The sequence below is a fragment of the Helianthus annuus genome, chromosome 15, assembly GCF_002127325.2.
Source record: "Helianthus annuus cultivar XRQ/B chromosome 15, HanXRQr2.0-SUNRISE, whole genome shotgun sequence".
Taxonomy (NCBI): Eukaryota; Viridiplantae; Streptophyta; class Magnoliopsida; order Asterales; family Asteraceae; genus Helianthus; species Helianthus annuus.
In genome coordinates this window covers 138,163,321-138,185,425 of record NC_035447.2, presented here as the reverse complement: position 1 = coordinate 138,185,425, position 22,105 = coordinate 138,163,321, and the positions used below count along the sequence as shown (strand labels likewise).

Genomic DNA, 22,105 nt, shown 5'->3' with positions numbered 1-22,105 from the left:
GGTCTCTCGGAGAAATTTTGAGCTAGTTGATTTAGTTGTTTTTCAATGTTTTGAATACTAGCTTGTTGATTTCTAAAGTTCGATTCCATTTGTTGAAATCGATCCGAGTTTTTCTTTTCGGTGTCGGAGATGAGGCGTGAGATAGTATCTTCAAGCCTCTCTTGTCCCCCTTGTTGTTGTTGAGAGAAATTTTGTGACTCGTTTCTTGGTTGTTGAAAGTTTGTTCGTTGGTTTTGATTTTGTTGGTTACTACTATTGCCGGGTTCTCTCCAACCAAGGTTAGAGTGGTTACGCCATCCTTGGTTGTAGGTACCCGTCGGAGGACCTAATGGCCTAGGTCTATTATCAATCTAGTTTACCGTTTCTGTTTGATTATCCATTTCTTTCATACAACTCCAATTTTCATTTGGTCCACCACACCCTTCACAAGCCATAACCGAGGCCGTTTTTGCCATTTCTAACTTTTTGATTTTTGAAGAGAGGGCCTCGATTTGGGCTTGTAAAGAGGTGCTTTCATCAACCTTATGGGCGCCCGGGGCAATAGATTTTATGCCTCGGGGAGTGTGCCACTGAAAATTGTTTTGAGCAATTTCCTCAATTTGATTATAAATTTCATTTGGGCGACGATTACCTAGAAGTCCCCCGGAGCTAGAGTCAAGTGTTTGTCTTGTGTGTGGCAACAAACCATTGTTAGAAAGTGGATACTTGTTTCCATACCGCAAGACCATGATGAGGGCACTTTCTTAGTAGCTCCTTGAACCTTTCCCAAGTTTCATATAAGGATTCCCCGTCCTCTTGTGAGTATGTATTAATTTCAGTCATTAATTTAGCCTTTTTAGAAGGAGGGAAATACTTATACAAAAACTTTTGGGCTAGTTCATCCCAGGTGTTTACCGATCCAATTAGGAGGGTGTTAAGCCAAGACTTAGCTCGGTCTTTTAGTGAAAATGGGAACATTCGGAGGCCGATGTCGTCATTCGATGCTCCGTTGATCCGAAAAGTATCACATGTTTCCAAAAAGTTGGTAATATGTAAATAGGGATCTTCGTCCGCAAGCCCGTGGAAAGTTGCGGAGTTTTGGAGCATTTGAATCAAATGCGGCCGAAGTTCGAAGTTGTTGGCATCGACATTCGGTGCATTGATAGCGGCGCCGAGATTACCTACCGTGGGTCGTAGGTAATCCATTAGGGTACGTTGATCCGCCATTGGAAGTGGGTCCCCCGAAACATTCTCTTGGTTTTTATATTTAAGTCTTTTTCTTAGAAAGCGTTCGGGTTCTTCTAGAGGTTCTTTTATGTCTTTATTGGAACTGGAGCTCATGCACTGCGTAGGAAGTTCCGGTGCGGCGCCTGGGTTCCGAGTCCTGCGATAAAAACAAAAAGATTGCTGGTCAGAAGTTTCACCACGGCCCCGTGCTTAGCTGAACACGGCCCCGTGGTCGGAGTTACAGTGATTGTTTTTCCGGATCCCTGTTACTGGAGAGTTCAACACGGCCCCTTGCTGCACCAACACGACCCCGTGCTCAGCTCTCTATAACTCGGAAAATAAAAACTGCCAGTAATGATGCTGGGCACGACCCGTGTCTGACCAGGCACGGCCCCGTGCTGCAGTCTGCAGAAACTGAAAAATTAAAAAAAATCCTAAAAAAACAGAAAAAAAAGAAAAACGATTAGGCCGTTGATTTCTAACTTTCTTAAAATCTTTGTGTCCCCTGCAACAGCGCCAAAAACTTGATGTGCGTAGTGCGTTATATGTTTTTAGTTATATTTTTAGCCCTTTTTAACACTTTAGTCAAGTTTTAAATTTACAAAACACGATATTTTACTAACACTAAACACACATATGGGCAAGTGCACCCATCGTGAGCGTAGTATAGTATTGGTAAGATACCGAGGTCGTCCAAGGACACAAGAGCTTTTAGTACCGGTTTATTATCAACGTCTAATCAAATCAAAATTTTAGAGAAGATTTTAAACATGAAAATAAAAACTAAAAATGCTAAAAATAAAAATAAAATAAAAAAGACAGACAAGATGAATCACTTGGATCCGACTCGCCTTTAGTGTAACCTTTGATGATTTCCGCACTTTTACACATTTTAAGAGATTATCTTAGTTAAAGTAGTAGGCCCTTCTTTTGAAGGTGACGTTACCCTCAACCCAGTAGTTTGAGTCAGCAAGGATATAATCCTAAAGGGTCGGAATATTGAAAGATAATTAATTAAGTTATTAATGCGTAATGTGATAGGCCCCTCTTTTGAAGGTGAAGTTACCCTCGGCTAAGTGGTTTGAGTCAGTAGGAATACAATCCCAAGTAGCCGGGTTAATGTATTAATAGTAGTTTACATATGAGGGGATCAAGCCATTCGCACCCCCGCCATCCAATACCAGTGGGTATTGAAGGAGGTCCTAGTAAGCTTGACCCAGGTCCTTGCAGGATCTATACACTGAACAAGGCAAGAACCTTACCAAACCATTCCCTTAACCCCCGACCAGGTAGGGAACATATCTCTATATAGACCATAGAGATATGAATGGTGTAAATCTTTTATTTTATATAGACAGTAAAATACCGCCAAGACACCACAGACAAATGATAAGGAAGCTTCACCTTCAACATAAGAAACTAGTTATTAAAGTCACTAATACAAAACCAAATAAAAAGTGCGAAAAGATTAAAAATCAAAAGTATTACACTAAATGCTTGTCTTCACCAAGTGATGTAAGAGACTTAGGCAAACATGGCCTTTGATTTTCAAGAACTCTTACTATCAATCTTGGATCCCCGAGACTACTACACACACTCTAAGATGGATGATGGATGATGCTGGTGGATATGGGTTGTAGTGGTGGTGGGGTGTGAGTGAAGTGGGAGAGAGGTGGTTTGCCAATGGATGCCTTTGAAGTGAACCAAGCACTCTTATTTATAGCCTGCATAGAAGCCCAAACACGGCCCTGTATCCATTAGGCACGGCCCCGTGTCCATCCTTATTCTCTTTATTCATTAATTGCAATTTGTCTGCATTAGCTCCACACCGTGTCCGCTGGGCACGGCCCCGTGTGTAGAAGTGTATCTGTACTATCAAGATTTGCTTGGATTCTGCGAATCTCAGCGTTGACCATGGCCCATGTTGAGCTAGGCACGCCCCCATGTCGGGAATAGAAGCTTCTATTACTATGTCTTTTCTGCAGACACCTGGCCACGCCCCCGTGTCCGCTGGGCAGGGGGCCTTGGTCAGCCTTCTGTTTCTTTGTTTTTGCTTGGGAAGATGTTGTCGAGGGGTCGGGCATGCCACGTTTATTTCTTTTCTTGTATCTAGGTTAGATTTTGCTGCGTTTTTATTTACTTATGTTCATTTACGCTCATTTAGTCCTGAAAATACAAAAGGAAGACAAAAGCACACTTTTTCCAACATTAGTACTAAAAAAGGGGTAGTTTTATGCCCCAATTGATGTATTTTATATGTTGCATTTTACATACATCACTACTGCTTAAACTTAAAGTCGAAGAGCTCTTTGATTACGCCACGAGTGGGAATCGGGCTGTTAAGTGTAAAACCAATGCCTTCGTATGAAGGCAGTGCCTTCATACTAAGCTGGCTTCGCACAGAACACTCTAGTTCACAAACGTGGCTGGTTTTGGCATTCGGTGCTGTGTTTTCGCCTGAATCGGATGAGTTTCCGAGTCCTATTCGAGACGGTTTCGACACTACCTCGTTCCACTATTCAGTGAATGAGATATATGTCGCTTTTGTGTCCGTTTTGGTGTAAAATCAAGTTTAAGAAAGTTTTGAAAGGTTTACACTTAGACTTAACACTTGGTGAGTGTGAAATCCACAGATTTCTAACTTGGGAAACCGAAGTTAGTCCCAATATACTCGGTTAAGCGTAAATCAGTGATGAAAGAAGAAGTTTTGATGAAAACGAGGAAGGGTTTTCGTAAAAGCAGGAATCTATGAAGAAATGAAGAAGTTAAGTGAAAAGATGAATGTTTTTAAGTGAAAACATAAGAGTTTAGATGAAAACGTAGTGATTCTTGTGGAAATCGAAGTGGAAAACGTTGTATAATTGAATAAAACTGTTAAATCTTACTTGAAAATGGTCGGACATCAATTTGGCAGAGTTTGGGTATGAAATCAGCAAGTGAGAATGAATGATGCGATTGAGTATTTATAGGGAGAGTGGGTTCGCACAGAAGCATCCCGTTCGAAGGTGCTGTCTAGTGCAACCTTTTCCTCGTTTCGCGTGTATGATGCTTGTTTAGTGCGTTTCGTTGCATTAGGTAGTATTGGTACATTAAGTATTTTAGTATAACACTGAGTTTCGGGTCGCGTTGCGTTTTAGAGTGATAAATCGTGTTGTGCGAGTAGCGTCGAGTTTGCGTTGCGATAGCGTTTGTGAGTAATAATACACATAATGAGCACACACAAGAAGACACATAAGAACACACGTTATACATTACTACTACTAATAACAGCGTTTGCAATTTAGCATGTTATTCGTGATTAGTGAATGCGGGGGCGTATGGTAACCAAACTAACAAACACAGCAATTTGAATAGCATAATTCTCTGTATTCATGTTGCGAATAATAAGCGTTTAAGCTTATAGCGGTGCGGTGTGATGAAAAAGTGTTTAGTATAACATAAACCTTTATTTATATCGAATCTCGGAATATAAGACGGTTACAAGTCGAAGCAAACGCAAACGGGTAACAATCCGAAAGTCGGGTTGTTACAGCCTCCCCTACTTTAGGAAATTTTTTCCTGAAATTAAGGAGTAGACGTAACAAAGAGTTGCGGATATTTAGCTTTCATATCACTTTCGAGTTCCCAAGTGAATTCGGTGCCGCGTTTGCCTTCCCAGCGAACCTTCACTATGGGAATGCGTGAGCGTCGAAGTTTCTTGGTCTCTCGATCCATGATTTCTACAAGCTTTTCCACAAAGTAGAGGGTTTCGTTTACTTGTAAGTCCTCGAGAGGTACATGAAGATTCTTATCAACGAGGCATTTCTTGAGGTTTGAGACATGGAATGTCGGATGTACGTTGCTGAGTTCCATCGGTAATTCGAGTCGATAGGCCACTTTACCAATTCATTCCAGAATCTTAAAGGGACCCACGTATCGTGGCGCCAACTTTCCTTTCTTTCCGAATCGGATCAACCCCCTTCCAAGGTGAAACCTTTAGGAGTACGTGATCACCAACTTCAAAATCAAGGGGCTTGCGGCGTTTATCAGCGTAGCTCATTTGACGACTCCGAGCCTTCAAGAGATTGTCCCTTATTTGGTGGATTTTGTCTATCGTTTCTTGTATCAACTCAGGACCGGTGATCCGTGTGTCTCCGATCTCGTGCCATAAAATAGGCGATCGACATTTTCAACCTTATAATGCCTCAAAGGGTGCCATTTGAATACTAGCATGATAATTGTTATTGTACGAGAATTCTACTAAAGGTAAATGCGAATCGCAATTCCCACCAAAATCTATAACGCACGAACGAAGCATGTCTTCAAGGGTGCGGATCGTGCGCTCAGTCTGACCGTCGGTCTGGGGATGAAACGCGGTACTGAGATTAAGATTTGTACCGAGAGACGCGAGGTAAATCGACTATCACGGTCAAAGATGATGTCACGAGGCGTGCCTGTTAGTGCATGTTTTGTGACAACAGCTTAATAGTTTGATTATTTAGTCTTTGGATATTTTGTAATGGGCTAGGAGAATGGCCAAGCCCAGACCAAAGCCCATGTGCAAAGCTTGTCCTATATAAAAAAGGCTTGGCATTAGGGTTTATGTTAGACATTTGAGACACTTAGAGGAAGAGAGAGTTAGAAAGAAATCTACAGAGAGTGGCTGAGAGATTTCTTGTGGGTCTTGACTTGATTGTAAACCTTGTGTTGGATAATCAATAGAAGACCCGATTGAAAGTGATTGTTTCGTGTTTGTCATCTATATTCTTGTTTCTGTTTGTTCAATTGATCAAGGGGACCTTGGTTGATTATCAATCTTGTTACGATCCAAGGGATAGGGACCTAAAATTGGTATCAGAGCTTTTGCTCTTTGTTGTTGGTTCGAGATTGATATACAGATTCAAGATTTTTGAAGAAAAGGTGTTGTTTTAAACTGTTTTGATTTGTTTTGATTCTGTTCGGGTGTTTGGTTCTTATTTTTTCAGAAATTCATCAAGTTCGTCGCGATATTCATCCAGTTCATAGATTTTTCTGTGAAAAATCATTATAATTTGCTTGTTGGATTCCTTCTGTTAGTGTTTTTGAAAAGAGAATATCAAGTTTTAAAATATTGAAACGGTCCCCATATCTTTAAAACTTTTAAAAAGATTGAAAAAATCCTAAATTTTGGGAAAGTTGAAACATAATGCAATCATCACGGTTTCGAGTCGCAACGAGGTTTGAGGTCTCGATTCATCAACATCACAGAGGTCTCGAGTTATCATCTTCAATCAAGGTCTCGAGTCAGCCATCTTCAATTACGAGTCGCAATAACATTTCCGAGTTACGCTATCGAGTTTCATTTCATCTGTGTCGCAACCAACGTCTCGAGTTATCAAGGTCTCGAGTCATCAACTTCATCACGGTCTCGAGTCGCAAACGTTTCGGTTCACCGCATTCGTTCCGAGACAAAGGTTTCGAGTGGTGAGTTCTCGAGTCCACAACCTCTGTTCATCTTCTTCGTATCAGGTCGTCACTCAACATCATCCTTCATCCTTCGAAAATCTCTGGTCACCACTTTCATCGGTCGTCTTTCTTACACCAATCTCCATCATCCGCCGATCACCATTAACATCGGACACCACCTCACCATTCACCGACCATCATCACCACCTCTGAACGACCACCGTATCTCCGACGATATCTACTTATCATCGTTCACTACCACCTCCGCCACTATCATCTCCTGCCACCTCAGTTTCATCGTTCACCTTCATCGGCTCCGACCACCGTCATTCATCTCCGGCGACAACCTCTTCACCGTCGTAACCTCCATTCTCCGTCAACACATCCCGTCATTCATCTCCGGCCACACCATAATCACCTGCAACATCAAAGACGTCTTGGCGGCAGTCGGTTGTTTATTTTGAAACTAGGGTTGGCTGTGTTGTTTTGAACGTAGAAGAGAGTCCAGACACGTTAATTTGAAATTGACGTTTAGAGTTTTATTAATATAATATTTATAATAATAATAATCATTAGGTTTTTAATAAAACTATAATAATTATTTAATCATTACATAATCATTTGGTTTTTATAATAGATAATAATAAGTTTTACAAAATCTATACTGTATTATAAAACATTTCCTTAAGGACTTCTTAAAAATTAAGAGGTACAAGTAGAAATGCTTGGTATACAACACACAATGCATATATCAATTAGGTTTTGGGGGATAATTTTGTCTTTTTTACATCATAAGTTAATGAGGTTTATAGGTTAATTAGTATGTGGACTCATGTCATTAAAAACCTACAATTAAATATACCATTCAAGAAAAACTTAAAAGAAAGTAAACGTTACTCCTTTCTGGATCGAGTCATCATTTTGTAGAATTATTGTATCATAATTGATGAAATTAATGTAGAAACTGAAACCAGTATAATTAAAAATCAATGCCTTTTAATCTACCATTCAAGAGTTTGGAAACCGAAAAGATATTAGGATTAGTATAATATTTGCCTCAACCTTTTGATAGGTAATCTCTTCCTTCTCTATCTATCCCTCTATTCCTCATTTACGACTGGAGACATCTCAGGCACTCGGAACTCGGTTCTGTTCGTCACCCATAACAATGGCCGGCAAGTTAAAGAAGCCCACATCACAAAAACCGGATCTGAAACCATTCAAACGTAATCGCTTTGCCGGCGTCACAAGCAACCACCACCGCCCCCGTTTCACTCCGAGTTACATCTGCTGATAGTAGTTGCAGAAGCCACCATCACCGTCGTCGCCCTTGTTCTCCCCAGTTCAGAAGTTCCATGTTAGTGCTCCGAACCAATTCGTAGATGGCTTCTAAGGTAAGAAATCCGAGTCTTGATTCGATTGCTAGAAACAATACACCAGACATACGTAAATCAATTTGCGTTTTCTTTTTGTGTTTGAGGGTGAACACCGATTGCTGCGACGTTTCGGTTCTTTGGGAAGAAAACTTACTAGAGTTGCGAAGGTACATTCTCGTTATAAAAAACATTAAACAAAGAAGATGATCGGTTCGTTTTGTGATCTTATATATTAGAATCATGAATATGGCTAGAAACTTGCTTTTCATACACATATTATAATACATATGTGTTAGTAATTTAGTATATATAACAGAAATTGGTTTTTTAAAATGTTCAAAAAGAATATATTGATTTGCTGGTACATTGTTTTTTGTGCATAAAACATATGTATATGTGTTATGTTATGAGTTTCTTAATTTGTGATCATACAAATCAGGTTTTATGCAAAGGAAGTTGGAATATGTAAAGGTGATCACTTTTGAGCCGATCACTGTTGGATCATACATGGACCAGAAGCAATTGGATTAGAAGCAATTAGTTTAGGTTTTGCTGCAAATATTATATATATCTCATGACTTAGAGAAATGCCGCTTTCTTGATGAAGATATTGTAACTTAGATCTCAAAAGTGTAATATCCTATAATTTAACATCTTATATTTGTTTAGATAAAGTATTGTGTGTATTGTATTTTATTAAGAAAATGCAGATTACCAATTTGCACCGGTTCGGAATAGCTCATGATTAAGTAAATAAGTAAAGCATAAATGGCGGTTCGCTTTTTGGAATATCTTAATCGCAAGTTTTGGTTTTGGTTTTGGTGTTGGTTATGGTTAAAACCAAACTCACCCGAACAAGTTGTGCACACCCTAAAAATCATCAACGAAAGTATTGTGGTCCCCGCCGCAACGCGCGGGCACCCCACTAGTAATAAAAAAAGGAGATTTGTTTGGTTTGTTGAAAAATTTGACAGGTTTTGAGGTGTGGTTCGGAAGCTGGTTCGTGTGTGTTGCAAAGGGTTTAAGTCAGCGAGAATTTTCTGTACAGTTTTATCTGTACGGTTACGGTCAAGGCTAGACAAGGACCAGCAATCGAGTTAGATTTGGATTTTGACACAGGTTACCAAATTCCATTTAAACTTTACGCTGCATGATGGCCAAAATGGATAAGGTCAGGGAGACTGTTAAAAATTGGCCAAAGCTTAAAAACGTCAAAGAATATGCTGACTGGAAAGAGACGTTTGAGGCATATGTTCAAAGTGAAGATTCTAGAATGTGGAGTTGTATGATAGATGGGTACATTGCTCCTACACGTCGTGTTGAAGGAAGAGTTAAAGTGATTTCTTATGAGAAGATGGATGAATCTGAGAAACTTATGGTTGATGCTGAGAAGAAAGCTTTAGCAGTGATAAAGATGTCCTTGCCTGAGAGCGTTAAATATACTCTTAAGAAGTATGGGACTTCTAGTGAGTTGTGGGAAGCTTTGGAAAAACGTTATCAGATTCCTTCAAGATTGAATACATGTGATCAAGCTTGTGTAGCTGAGCTTGCAGCTGTGAAGATAGGAGAAGTAGCTGCTGAGGTAGAGGAAAAGAAGAAAGCTGATAAGGAAACTGTTGAGAAGAAGGATGCAGAAGTTTCAAAAGGCTTGAAAGATATGAACTTGCAACAGAGGTGAAGGTAACATCAGATCCTGTAAGTCATACATGTCTTAATTGCACTAAACTATAGGGTAAAGTTAACAAACTATCGGAGCAAAACAATATTCTGTTAGCTGATTTGGAAAACCGAAAAGAGTTAAATGTTCTATTGATTAAAAGAGAGTCAAATTGTTTAGATAAACTCAAATCAAATGAACAGGAAATTAGCAGTCTAACAAGCAAAGTCAATGAACTGTTACAGGTCATTGATTTGGCTCGTGAAACTGTGAAAGAAAAGACTAACGAGCTTTCAGAAAAGTGCACAGAATTGGCTGATGCGCAAGCCAAAATTGTAGAACTTCAGGGGTAGTTACACAATTTTGAAAATTCTTCGTTAGTCAGGACTCAAATTCAAAAAGGTTTAAAAAGGAGTAATGATAAACAGGGGTGGGGTATATTAAAGCTTCATCTTCTGGAAATCAAGACTACTCATTTTTACCAACTGAAGATGAGCTAACTGATTTTGTAACCACTGCACAAGTAGTAGTGGACCCGATAGCTGTGGACTTGCCAAATAGTCCAGTTTCTTTGAAAGAATCTGTTGGGTCTAATAGTACACCTCATAAAGTGGATGAGGATACTGAAGACAAAAAGGCCAACACATTTAAAAAGGGATCAAACAAAAAGAAAAGTTATAAGAAAAGATCCTGTTTTAAATGTCACAACAAAGGACATGTGGCGAGTTGTTGTCCTTTGAAGAAAGGCAAACAAAAAGTTGATGAGGTTCAGGATGGGAATCAGGTTGAGTCAAACAATAGTGTAAAAACTAGTTGTCAGACAAAGAAACCTGAATTTCAAACTAAACCTTCAACTTCGAGAAGATTTGATAGACCAAGAAGTTTTTCTCCATAATTTAGTCATAAAAATGGTAAATCAAATTAGTTTCAAAGTCAAAATAGAAATTTTGGATATCAAAATCGATACCAAACTGCTGGTAATCGAAATTTTCAACAAAGAAATGGACATAGGAGTTTTGGTAACTCAAATGTTCAACAACATCCAAAATTTTTCCAAAATTTATGGTTTGAGAATGGGAGAAGAAGGTATCAAGATAATAATTTTCAAAGGTCAGAAAATCCGAAAGTTTATTGGAACTCTCGCAATCAAAGACCTAGTGGAAATTATCAATCTTGTTCAACGACGGGTAAAACATCCAAGACACCAGTAAGGTGTGATGGATATTGGATAGAAGCATCTTATACGGATTTACATGGTCAACCCAAAACCGGTCAGGTTTGGGTTGTTAAGTCTAACTAAGTTATTGAGTGTGTGCAGGATGGCCAAGAAGGATTGTTGATGTGTTCGACAGTGGTTATTCCTGTAAAGCAACTGAGGTGAATAGTAGGTTAACATGGGTAACGAACTATTTACTTTTGTGATTGTCTTGATTATTCTATACTTTAAACGTGAAAAAAGTTTTGTCAGATTTAAAGTGGGAGTCTGTTTGTGTTTAAATTTGTGTTTTTGAAACTTACTGCATGAAAACAAAAATTTAGGGGGAGAAATTCCTCTAAGCCAAAAAGAGTTTAGTTAGTGCGTGTGTTTAGGGGGAGTAAGTTATAAATTTTTAAAATCCAAAAACATTAAAAAGTCAAAAACATAAAAAAAAATATAGAAAATCAAAAATGAGATTTCATGGTGTGAAAAAGAAGAAATGATAGTACATCAGCAAGTTAGACTGTCACACTCAAACTGAATAAAAATTGCTTAAGTGTGATAGCAGCTTCATCATATGATGTACCAGTAGGCAAAAAGCATGAAATAATCAACTTACCAATGTGATATAAACTTAAATGCACTGAGTATGAGTGGGGAACACATCAGTGGGGTATGGTTTAATGACCTTAATTCTTGCGTTGATAGATTGCCAAAATCTGAAGTTTTGGGTCTTTATACTGTTATTTCATCCGGGGATATCAGGGGTGTCGTTCTGCTGCATCCAGATACATGCTGACCTAGACATACCCATGATATCTTAAAAGAGCTAAAAATGCCAAAACCCTGAAAATGAAGAAGCTCTCATAGAGAGTCATTCAAAAAATGCAAAATGCATAATTCGTACCAAAAATGGTATCTGTGTTAGCCCTCGTTAGATATATTGGTCTCTTTGCTGTACGGAAGTACTGACGTGTTCACCAATTATCTAAACGTTGAAATACAAAACAGATGAATTCAGTATACTCACCTACTACGATGAATCTTTGTGCATACCTTGATCGCGTGGGTACATCTTGAAGTGGGACACACTAGTATTTCGGTATAATAAAATTACCTTAACGTTTCATACGGTAATGGTACTTGAAATGTTCATGCATTTTGTTTAGGTGGACAAAAATACTTGTAATCGTTTTGGACTTCTTGTCATGAAAATTATATAAAGAATTATCTAATAGTGTGAAAACAGTTTGATTTTGTTGATATGATCTTCTTGCACATGATTCTCACAAAAAGAAGTTTTGTAAATATTTTTGGGTTTAGTTTAGTTAGTTTAGTTTGTGTTGAAAAATATCAAAAATACCAAAAATATTTCCTTTTAAAAGATCTCCCATTTTGAACTGACAGGTAGTTGTTTTTGCAAACTAAGATAAAATATTGGTTTATCTTGAAATGTGAAAAAGACTAATGGTTTTTCGAGATGCTTGCCTGTGTTTCTAAACAGATTGATGCAGTTATCAAAATGAAGTGCAGAATACAAGTAAAGTGCAGATTGAGAGTGAAGTGAAGAATGTGTGGAGATGCATAGTAGGATCCTTCCACTACACTGCAGAAAGAGAGAGATTTGGAAGAGTTGAAGTCTACTTGCTTAACCGAAGATTGCTAGTTCACTGATCTACAATGAATGAAAGTTTTGGAGATTGGAAGCATAAGCTAAGGGGGAGTCTGTTGATGTCAGAAACTGTGTAGCTGACGCTATCCAAAGACCAAAAGACTGCAAGATGTTTGAAGACAAAGTTACACTATGAAGCTATTGTCGAGGGGGAGTTTTTTAGTGCATGTTTTGTGACAACAGCTTAATAGTTTGATTATTTAGTCTTTGGATATTTTGTAATGGGCTTAGCATATTGGTTAGTAAGTTATTCAGTGTAATGGGCTAGGAGAATGGCCAAGCCCAGACCAAAGCCCATGTGCAAAGCTTGTCCTATATAAACAAGGCTTGGCATTAGGGTTTATGTTAGACATTTGAGACACTTAGAGGAAGAGAGAGTTAGAAAGAAATCTACAGAGAGTGGCTGAGAGATTTCTTGTGGGTCTTGAGTTGATTGTAAACCTTGTCTTGGATAATCAATAGAAGACCCGATTGAAAGTGACTGTTTCGTGTTTGTCATCTCTATTCTTGTTTCTGTTTGTTCAATTGATCAAGGGGATTCCGCACCCTTGGTTGATTATCAATCTCGTTACGATCCAAGGGATAGGGACCTACAGTGCCGTGTCGACAAATGACTTCGTCGGTATAGATTCATGGTAATCGTTCTACCTTGAAGTCTTCTCGTATCGGTATAAAGTGAGCGGATTTCGTAAGACGATCAACGATAACCCAAATGCTATCGTGACCAGATGGCGTATGAGGGAGTTTCATAATGAAGTCCATGGAAATACTCTCCCATTTCCACATCGGGATTTCGGGTTCCTCGAGTAAGCCAGAGGGTCGTTGATGTTCGTCCTTAACTTTTGAGCAAGTTAGGCATTTCGAAACATAGAGAGCGATATCCTTCTTCATTCCCGGCCACCAATACCTAGAAAAAAGATCTTGGTACATCTTGTTGTCACTGGGGTGTATAGAATATCGAGATTTGTGGGCTTCAGTCAGCAAAATCTCTCGGAGATTATTGCGATTAGGGATCCAAATACGGTCGAGATAGTGAAAAATACCATTCGGTTTATTCACTAACTGATTTTCGGTTCCATATATTCTTTCTTCCTTAAAAGTGTTCTCGAGAAAACAAGCGTGTTGAGCATCGCGAATCAGGGCTTCGAGGTTATTCTGGGCTTGAACGTCGTGAACAGTATACACATAGATTCGTCGACTAAGATCATCGGCTACGACGTTTGTCTTGCTTGGATGGTAGCGTATCTCACAATCATAGTCAGTGAGAAGTTCGACCCATCTGCGTTGGCGCATGTTTAGTTCTTTCTAGTTCAAGATATGTTGTAGGCTCTTATGGTCGGTGAAGACCGTACACTTGGTACCATAAAGGTAGTGTCGCCAAATCTTCAACGCAAAAACAACTGCACCGAGTTCGAGATCATGGGTGGTGTATTTCTTCTCATGGACCTTGAGTTGTCGAGACGCGTACGAGATAACCTTGTCTCGTTGCATGAGAACACAACCAAGACCTAGGTTAGAGGCATCGCAATAGACAACAAAATCGTCATTTCTGTCGGGAAGTGTAAGGATAGGAGCGTTGCAAAGCACAAATTTGAGGGTTTAAAAGGCTTCCTCCTATTTGGGACCCCAAACAAAAGTTTGTCCTTCTGGGTTAAAGCGGTAAGCGGTACGGCGATTTTAGAAAAGTCGGCAATGAATCGACGGTAATAGCCCGCCAATCCAAGAAATGAACGGATTTCAAATGGAGACTTCGGCGTAATCCAACTCTTAACGGCTTCAATCTTCACAGGGTCGACGTCAATTCCTTGACTGTTAACGATGTGACCAAGGAATTGAACTTCCTCGAGCCAAAATTCACACTTGGAGAACTTGGCGTAGAGGTGATTTCCTTGAAGAAGCTTGAGAACCAAAACGGAGATGTTGCGCGTGTTCGGCTCTCGACTTCGAGTAGATAAGGATATCATCTATAAACACAATAACGAATCGATCCAAGAAGGGTTTACACACACGGTTCATCAAATCCATGAAGACCGCAGGTGCGTTTGTGAGTCCAAAAGGCATGACCACGAATTTGTAATGGCCATAACGGGTACGGAAATCAGTTTTCGGAATGTCTTGCTCCTGAATACGCAACTGGTGATAACCAGAATGTAGGTCGATCTTAGAGAAACATGTAGTGCCTTGCAGTTAATCAAACAAATCATCGATTCGGGGTAGAGGGTAGCGATTCTTGATAGTAAGCTTGTTGAGTTCCCTATAATCGATGCACATTTGGAACAATCCATCCTTCTTTTTCACGAAAAGAACGGGTGCGCCCCAAAGAGATTTGCTAGGGCGTATAAAGCCTTTATCAAGTAACTCCTGGAGTTGGCTAGAAAGTTCACGCATTTCGGACGGTGCGAGGCGATAAGGAGCTTTAGCGACAGGGTTAGCACCAAGGATAAGGTCGATACGAAAGTCGATATCTCGGGTAGGGGGTAGGGGGTAGACTAGGTAAATCGTCAGGAAAGACATTAGGAAAATCACGAACCAAAAGTACCTTTTCCATCGTCTTCTTTTCCTCCCCCGCTACTACAATGTGGGCTAAGAAAGCCAAGTATTCCTTGCGGAGATACTTGCCCGCTTAAATGCATGGCATAAGTTTCAATTCTTTCGAGGATACTTCGCCAAAAACACATAGTTGATCGTTGTTTGGGAGAGAAAAACGAATCATCTTTTCGAAACAGACGACTTCGGCATTATTTTCACGAAGAAAATCCATGCCTACTATGATATCGAAACTACCCAGTTGCATTGGAATGAGATCGATCGGGAAGATGTGATTGTTGAGTTCGAGAGTACAATCACGGAGAATGGAGCTGACAGTGACGGTTCTTCCGGTGGCAACTTCTACGTCGAAGGTCTTTGGGAGATTAGCGTGTTTACGTTTTAAAAGCTTTTCGAATTCAAACGACACAAAACAGTTATCGGCTCCAGTATGAAATAAGCAAGAGGCATAAATACCGTTAACAAGGAACGTACCATTAACAACACTGTTGTCAGCCTGAGCCTGGCGGACGTTGATATTGAAGGTTCTTCCGCGGGCTGCTTGCTGTGGCTGTTGTTGCTGCTGCTACTGCTGAGGCTGCTGTTGTTGTCGCTGCTGTGGTGGTGGTTGCTGCTGTAGTTCTTGTTTCACAACATGCAGAGGGCAGGCATTAGCAAAATGATTAGGGTCACCACAAGTGTGGCAAGCTCGTGCATGAACAGTGGGAGTAGGAGCTGCTTGGTGGACCTGAGGAGCAGGAAGTTGAGTTGGCGGTGCCGGAAGAGCTTGCAGAGCTTGCTGGCGGGAGCTTGAGCGGCAATAAGTGGTAAAGTGCCCATAGATGTTGCAGTTTGCACATAAACGACAGTTCACCCCTGCTGGGTGATGGTAGGTGCAAGTAGGGCACTGAGGATGAGTACTAGTGTATGCATGCTTGGCAGGCGGTGCGTTGGTAACATGCGACTTGACGGTTCTGGTTGTTGGGCGGTGTGGAGACTGCGTTGAGTGATGCTGCGGCGGTAGTCACATAGTTCTTGTTGTTGTTGTTCCTTCGCTTGCGGCTTTGGTGTGAAGACTTCGAACCTTGAGATGCTGCATTGTCGGTACTGGGAGTAGCAGTAGCTTGATTGAGACTCTTGGTTGAGGTTTTGAAAGCTCCAGCCAAGACTCGCTTGTCGTTGATCTCAGCCGCGAGTTGGTAGGTTTCCTCAATAGTAGCAGGTCTCACTGCCTGGACAAAATTAACTACACAATCGGGAAGAGCGCGAATATACTTCTTGATGGGCTTTTCAGGCGTGTCCACCAGATTGGGACCAATAATGCTCAACTATTTGAAACGAGCGGTGAGACCAGCATTGTCACCTCCTTCTTGCTTGATGTGCCAGAATTCATTCTCCAGCTTCTGGACTTCGTGGGGAGGGCATAATTCCTTCATCATGAGCTCCCTGAGCTCCTCCCATGTGAGACCATAAGCTGAATCATTACCGCGCCTGTTGCGCTCAGTGGTCCACCAATCCAGTGCCCTGGACTGGAAGACTCCCATAGCATTCACAGTGCGGAGATTTTCAGGACATCCGCTTTGACGAAAAGTGACTTCGATCGAGTCAAACCATTGAAACATTGCGGTGGGTCCATCTTCGCCAGTAAAGTTTGCGGGACCACAGGCCTTGAATTGTTTTAAGCTGAAGAGAGTTCTAGGTGCTTCATTCTTTGAGTCAACCGAAGATTTAATGCTAACCTCGTTGATTTCACTGACAATCTGAGGTATGACCTTGGCCATTTCCTTGGCCACCAGAGAGGCGATTCGTTTGTCAGCTTTGTTCCTCGAACATTTCGGTGAGTGTGGGAGCCAAAGGAAGACATTGTCGAGTGTGAGTTCTGCGGCAGACATCATCCTGAGGGATTAGATGAGATTTGATTAGTGTTTTGTTTGAAAAGTTTAGTGTTTTACAACCCTTTTATTATTATTATTATTACCCATGTAAAGCTCAGGAACACGTAGGCACATAATCACGTATGCACAGAATTCACATAAGCACGTATACACATAAGCATGTATGAGCATATAATTCACGTAACCACATATTTTACACGTATTCACCTATATTTCAAGGCCGCATAGCGCGTTCGAGAGTTGCGAGAGATAGCGGGCAGCATAAGCGAGGAGTTTTACATACGAAACTTCTTTGTTTGTTTGCGATTAGTTAGCATTTTAGATTGAAGGGGTAGTGCGAGTTGTGCTTGTTGTGTAAGGTGGGGAGCGGAAAGCGGGAAATCGAAACCATACATCGTAAATTCAAAATATAACATAGTAAAATCGATGACGTGTAAATTCGGCGACTGCCTAGATTTTTATTTGCGGGTTACTAGACTTCCTAATCCATTGCAGCAAATAGACCATCAACCTGTCACATACGTTAAAATAAAAGTCAATACACAAGTAAGGGTGAGTACACAAGTTTGCATTAATAATAGTATAAAAAGCGTTTACGCATAACCAACATGTAACACGTAACGGGCGAAGCATGTGACTATCAACAATGATACAACCTAACCACGTGACTGCGATGTAGACTATGCGCGACACAGGTTCACCGAAGCGAACACGTGAAGTAAAGTAATGTGATCCTTAGCAACCCCTGTTCACAACAGGTGTTGAGTCCAAACTATAGCACTCTCGTTGCTAAAGGCGGTCTAGCAACAAATCACGTATAGCATGCGGGAGCGGTTAGCGTTTATAAAGTGTTTGCGTTGTGTGTTATGTTTTGATAGAGAACATATGTAACACCCAAAAGTGCGTTAAACAAAAATAGGTTCGAGTATACTCACAGAGCGTGTACTAATCAAGAAACACGATCCTCAATGGATTGAAGGGAGCGACGGGTTAGCCTGCATACGGGAACAGAAGCATAAGTCCTCCAAAGTGCTAAAACGGTCGAAAATCAGAGTGTCGGTGGGAAACAGAAGCTTTGTACGAAGCTGGTGCCTTCGTATAAAGTTGTGCCTTCGTAAGAAGGTGGGTCTTCGCACATGTGGGGATTCCGTTGTCCAAAATCGAGTGTCTTTGCGTCTTTCTTCGGAAAATCAAGTGTTCTTCCCTCCAACCTTAAGCTACTGATTAAACTTAAAGTCGGAGAGGTCTTTGATTATGTCACGAGTAGGAATCGGGTTGTTTAGTGTAAAACTAGTGCCTTCGTACGAAGGCAGTACCTTCGTACTAGGCCATGTACCTTCGTACGAAGACAGTGCCTTCGTACGAAGCCGGCTTCGCACAGAACATTCCAGTTCACAAATGTGGCTGTTTTTTGCATTCGGTGCTATGTTTTCGCCTAAATTGGATGTGTTTCCGAGTCCTATTCAAGACGGTTTCGACACTACCTCGTTCCACTATTCAGTGAACGAAATACATGCCGTTTTTGGGTCCGTTTTAGTGTAAAAATCAAGTTTAAGAAAGTTTTGAAAGGTTTACACTTAGAATTAACACTTGTTGAGTGTGAAATCATCAGATTTCTAACTTGGGAAACCGAAGTTAATCCCAATACACTCGGTTAAGCGTAAATCAGTGATGAAAGAAGAAGTTATGATGAAAACGAGGAAGGGTTTTCGTAAAAGCATGAATTTATGAAGAAAAGAAGAAGTTAAGTGAAAAGATGAATGTTTTTAAGTGAAAACATAAGAGTTTAGATGAAAACGTAGTGATTCTTGTGGAAATCGAAGTGGAAAACGTTGTATAATTGAATAAAACTGTTAAATCTTACTTGAAAATGGCCGGACAACAATTTGGCAGAGTTTTGGTATGAAATCAGCAAGTGAGAATGAATGAGGAGGGGCTTGAGTATTTATAGGGAGAGTGGGTTCGCACAGAAGCATCCCGTTCGAAGCAGCTGCCTTCGTACGAAGGAAGTGCCTCGTACGAGGCCAGCTGGCTTCGTTCGAAGGTGCTGTCTAGTGCAATCTTTTCTTCGTTTCGCGTTAAGATGCTTTTTTAGTGCGTTTCTTTGCATTAGGTAGTATTGGTACATTATTTTTTTTAGTATAACACTGAGTTTCGGGTCGTGTTGCGTTTTAGAGTGATAAATCGAGTTGTGCGAGTAGCGTCAAGTTTGCGTTGCGATAGCGTTTGCGAGTAACAATATACATAATGAGCTCACATAAGCAAGACACATAAGAACACACGTTATTACATTACTACTACTAATAACAGCGTTTGTGATTTAGCGTGTTAGTCGTGATAAGCGAATGTGGGAGCGTATGGTAACCAAACAAACAAACACGACAATTTGAATAACATAATTCTCTGTAATTCGTGTTACGAATAATAAGCATTTAAGCTCATAGTCGTGCGGTGTGATGAAAAAGTATTTAGTATAACATAACCATTTTTTATATCGAATCTCGGAATACAAGACGGTTACAAGTCAAAGCAAATGCAAACGGGTAACAATCCGAAAAGTCGGGTTGTTACATCTCTACACAATCAATTGATCACACCCAAAAACAACGCCATGTTTCCTAGAAACCACTCACTTTAAAACGCCAAAAAAATAGTTAAAAAAACCACAAATGGGAAACCTCGTTTCTTCTATATTGAGTATTGTTCTGAATGAAGTTTCGCTGAATGGATTCTTCTCTGAGGTGGGTATCTCTATAAGCTTTTGCTGAGTGAGATGGACAAATATTCAAGAAAAAGAGACTGATGACACTGATATGTCATCATGTAAGCTTTGTTCTTGATGTATATATTGATGGCATAAAGGGATTAATACCAGTGTAAAAAATACTATTTTGAACTCCATTATTATAATAGCATTCGAGTAGGTGTTGATCTTTAACATGTCACCAAACAAGAATATATCAAACCAAAATACAGGATGCCACTAAAATAAGCTTCTTCTAGAGACGGGCATTATATAGGAAAATTGGCATCTAGCTAAGGTATTCAAAAAGGTTCAAAACGCCAAAAGAAATTCAAGGAGAAGAGGCTGATGGCAGTGAAGATTTGGATGAGAAATTCTTTTAGCATTTTTTTAATTTGCTATTGCTTGTTATCTAATTCTCTGTTGTTTATTATCTAATTCTCTACTAATAAAAAAATTGAGTATAAAATGCCAAAAACTACAAACACCAAAAGGCCTAATAGTATGAAAACTGTAAGAACAGATGCTAGCAAAGCACGTTGTTGCTATATAAAACGCCAAAACAGTATTATTAGAAACAACACTAATTGACTAAACGCCATTAAAACAACATTTATTATAGCCTTAACCGATGAAACTGAACAAAACAGTAACTGCAAACAGTAAGAATGAAGAGACGAGAACATTATTCCTAAACATTTATTATATTAAAAGCCACTACATGTGAAATTGAATTTATTTATCTTTTCAAAACGCCATAATTACCTGTCACATTATAGGCCTCCATCCTACATGGCACATCAATTGATAAAAAAAGATACACATCAAGAAAATTACTGATGTTTTTTACCGCCAAAAAGAAAATCTACCTGGCGCCAAAAAAAGCTCATTATATAAGTACAACAGCTAAACAAAAGCTTCACACTCCACACATTTACTAAAAACACCACATCTTATCTAAAACGCCATATAATTTAAAAAATGGCACATGTTATTGCATGGAGGTTTGAGAGGTCAGAGGGACGTTTCGTTTTTAAGTTCTCTGACATTAGAAGGGTGAAAGTCAAAACAATCAAAGCCATAATTTGTATGGATGAATCCGTTCAAAGGGATATTCTAGCCCTTGGGGTCCTAGTGGCCTACGATTGTGAGAGGAACCGAAGGGTAATAAAAAGATTACAGAGAAAATTTCCAGGAAATGATGATGACGATGATGATGTTGAAGATACTGATCTACCAAAAGTTACTAGTTGGATTCTGGATGAACAAACAAGAATGGTGAGGATCAGCTTTCAACATGGGAGGGATTATTCATTTATAATGGACGAACGGTTGAACATAGATATACTACATCTTATCGAACAACTCTGTGATTTAGCACCTTCGAACAATGCTAGATCCAGCTTTGTGAATACATTCAAGTATAGGATGGAACAAAGAAGAGGCGGGATTATGGCGTTATACGCCAATGAATAATATGATGATGAGTCCAAGAAGAGTGATGAACAAAGCGATGGTTACATCTCAGATGTAATACCATCCGCAGAAGACTATTAGTTTTTGTTTGATTTTGTCTTAGCTGTACTCTTTTAAATTTCTAATGAATTTAAAAACCCCATGAACGCCAAGAAATTTACCTTGATAACCTATATAAACGGTTGAAATCTAGAAAAAACGCCTAATGAATTTGGTAAACGCCATAGAGGAAAATAACTTATAATTATTAAATGATTTTATTCAATTTGGGGGCGCACATATAACGCAAAATATTTACTATGCTCCTGATCTAAAAAAACAATAAAAACGCCATATATTTGTTAAACGCCAAAAAATGGAGAGGTGTTGTGAGACGCGTTTAAAAAAAGAATATAAAAGGACAAAAAAGCCCCTCCACCTTTCACTATGTCGCGTGCCACATGTTAGGCCAGGATCCGTTCTCACCGTTCTCACACTTTAGGGCATTTTATCCAGATCCCGTCCATACCTATATATATATATATATATAGGGTCGGGATTTAGAGAAACCGGTAGAAAGTGTGAGAACGGTGAGAACGCTTATGGATCGTCCGATCAAAACAATCTATGGACTAGATTGGCGCGGTGGCGTTTTCGTAAATAACATCAATTTTATTATGTGAATGCGCCTCATTAAGGGTAAAAAGGTCTTTACACTTCTATACCAAAATGCCATACTGATGAATAAAACGCCATTACGGACCAAAACACATCCCTATATAAACAAAAACATCCCTGACATAAAAACACACCCCCAGAACCTGAAACGCCATATTTTATACTATATACCATTCATCTTACAAACGCCAAAATCCCCAAATCATCAAACACAACTACTCAAAAAACGCTATATTTTCTACTATATACCATTAATCTTAGAAAACGCCAAAACA

The 22,105-nt window shown here is 39.7% G+C and overlaps 1 non-coding gene across 1 annotated transcript; it reads left to right on the top strand.

Moving 5' to 3' along the window:
* The first annotated feature begins 721 nt into the window (after window positions 1–721).
* On the top strand, window positions 722–828 carry LOC118487922. The gene has a single exon (XR_004882855.1). It is a non-coding gene; the product is annotated as a small nucleolar RNA R71 (small nucleolar RNA).
* The last annotated feature ends 21,277 nt before the right edge of the window (window positions 829–22,105 follow it).